A 2,500-nucleotide genomic window follows, 5' to 3' on the forward strand; every position below is an offset into this window, starting at 1 on the left:
AGCATGGTCAACGTGTTGGAGACGTCGCGGGTTCGAGCCCTCGAGTCTCCTGTCGGCTCCGTCAGTGTGAAACTAACTTTATATTATTAATAAAAGTCCAAATAATAAGACCAGTGTTTGTGTTTCTTTGTGACGCAGCTGAACCTGGATCAGTACCCGTCACTGTGGGTCGCTGTAGAGTATGTGGGTGTTTTCAGTGGCGGACCCCGACAGTCTGATGGGTTATCTTAAAGAAATGTTGTTCTTTGTCGTTCTCAGAAAGTCTTTCTATTAATTTCTGAACGAAGGAAGAAAGAACATGATGTCAGGCGTACTGGAACAGATTCACACTGGAGGTCAATATCTCAGCATTGTGTTTATATAAACAATATATAAAACTAAATGAAATGTTATTTTTAAAGTTTAGATCACACTGTAAACCCAGAGTTAATTTAACTAAAGTAAAACTAACTCAATAAGTAAGTTAAACACATTATTGATTGTAAGTGACACTGATTTCTGTTTTTGACATTTTTATTTGTTTTGGGGAAAAAATTGTAAAAAAAAAAAAAAAAAAAATCTAGAATGTTTTTAACTTACAAAATTTAGTTTGTGTAACTTCAACTTTGATGCAAACTGTCAACAATTTTTAGTTAAAATAACTTCACATTACAGTGAGGAATATAGACAGTGTTATCACCATCACTGTCTATATTCCTCATTGTGGTCTTCATCATCATCATCATCACTGTTTACATTCATGATGTCTTATTTATTCTCCTGTACAGCACTTTGGTCAACTTTGGTTGTTTTTAAAGTGCTTAACAAATAAAGTTGGATTGGATTCAACTCAAACTGTATTATAACGATAAATGATCATCAGAGAGAAACACTGAACTGCTCATTCAGTCAGTTTATCAGCTGTTCTGTGTTTGTTGAATCCAGTCAGGTTACTCTGTGACGGGGAACGGGTCCCTGAAGGAAAAATGTTGGGAACCGCTGGATTAAAGTATAAAACACTGGATCCTATAAGACCTCCACAGCAGGACCCGTTCTCCACAGAGACCCCGACCTCACGCTGACCCTCAGTCTGCTGACACCGGTTCTTTCACATTATGAAGAATATAAAGATGATCTGTGGGAGCCGAGCCGCTCAGACAGCACGACTTCCTGAACCCGATTTAGACCACAGGAAGTTCAAACTCCTCTGAGACCAGCAGCTGTAATGAGATCCTCTCCGTCTGTCCGTCTGTCTGAGTTTCCATTCAGAGGAAACTCAACCAACATGTGGTGAATCCATTAAAACAGCAGCTGAGCTCCTGCTGCTGGAACCAGACAAACACTGGACCCAGTTTACACATCAGAGTATTATCATCTGTCTGGGTGTCTGAGTCTAAATGTTGGAGTTCCTCAGGGCTCAATTCTTGGGACTCTTCAGCTGCTGCTGGTCTGAAAAGAGCAAAATATTTAATAAAAGGTCATTTAATATTGATTTGTACCTCACAGGCTTATTTAATTCAGTTTGTACTTCCTGTATGTTACTCATAAAAACATAAATATATTTTAGTTATTTAGTTTAGAAAAAAGCTAAAATTAGAGAAATATCACAAAAGCATTAACAGGATATCTTCAATGTTAAGATCCCATAATGCTTTGGGGGTTGTAAATAAATTTCTGAGGTGAGGAAGGTCACAGTCTCTACATCAGCTCCACACAGACACTGTCACACCTCCGACAACAGGACAAACTTTACACACATTCATATGGATGTTGATTAAGTGTAATGATTTAAACCCTGCTGGGAGGATGTATTGTTTTTAATGTAGTGTGTGTGTTGGTGCAGGATTTGTGATGAACTAACATGATGTTGTTTATGTTCTGTTGTCCACATACTTTTGTCCATGTTGTTTATTTATTTATCAAACAGCAGAACTTTTTCCAACCAGAATGAAAAACACATTTTAATGTGAAAAGAGACTCAAATCAATAACAGATACTCCGTTTATAGTGTGTGTGTGTGTGTGTGTGTGTGTGTGTGTGTGTGTGTGTGTGTGTGTGTGTATGTGTATGTGTGTGTGTGTGTGTGTGTGTGTGTGTGTGTGTTACAGGCCTTTGGAAACACTTCTTACTGTACAAACAGTGGAAACAGATCAGGTGACAGATATTTATTTCAACCACATCTGTGTGTTTGTTAAAATCCTCATTGAAAACACATTAGTGGCACAGTGAGTGTGTGTGTGTGTGTGTGTGTGTGTGTGTGTGTGTGTGTGTGTGTGTGTGTGTGTGTGTGTTTCTCTTCCTGCTCACTGACCTGAAGCTGTACTCTCTCGGTATGAAGAGAAAAGTCATTTTTTATCTTTATATAAGTACATTAGTGTTGGCTGTGATTTATTTTCCAGTGTGTGTTTGAGAGCTGCAGTTCCTCAGGTGGCCGCTGTGCCTCCTCCCGGCCGGCAGGGGGCGACAGAGCAGCGCAGACCGAGCAGAGCGTCAGTCTGTTTACATGTAGCTGAGCTAGCTT

General features: G+C 39.4%; 2 protein-coding genes across 6 annotated transcripts in view; both read left to right on the forward strand.

The window, feature by feature from the left end:
* LOC127365081 (kazal-type serine protease inhibitor domain-containing protein 1-like) overlaps window positions 1-108 on the forward strand; it is a 6,091-nt gene extending 5,983 nt beyond the window's left edge. Inside the window, exon 4 of the mRNA XM_051402813.1 lies at window positions 1-108. This exon is cut by the window's left edge and continues 297 nt beyond it. The gene's annotated coding sequence lies outside the window, so the exon portion shown is untranslated.
* A 2,242-nt stretch (window positions 109-2,350) lies between these two features.
* ciz1b (cdkn1a interacting zinc finger protein 1b) overlaps window positions 2,351-2,500 on the forward strand; it is a 6,499-nt gene continuing 6,349 nt past the window's right edge. Inside the window, exon 1 of one of the 5 annotated variants that reach the window (XM_051402768.1) lies at window positions 2,351-2,500. This exon is cut by the window's right edge and continues 22 nt beyond it. The gene's annotated coding sequence lies outside the window, so the exon portion shown is untranslated. The other 4 variants (XM_051402767.1, XM_051402766.1, XM_051402771.1 and 1 more) reach the window with 4 other exon arrangements.

This window comes from Dicentrarchus labrax, unplaced genomic scaffold (assembly GCF_905237075.1).
Source record: "Dicentrarchus labrax unplaced genomic scaffold, dlabrax2021, whole genome shotgun sequence".
Taxonomy (NCBI): domain Eukaryota; kingdom Metazoa; phylum Chordata; class Actinopteri; family Moronidae; genus Dicentrarchus; species Dicentrarchus labrax.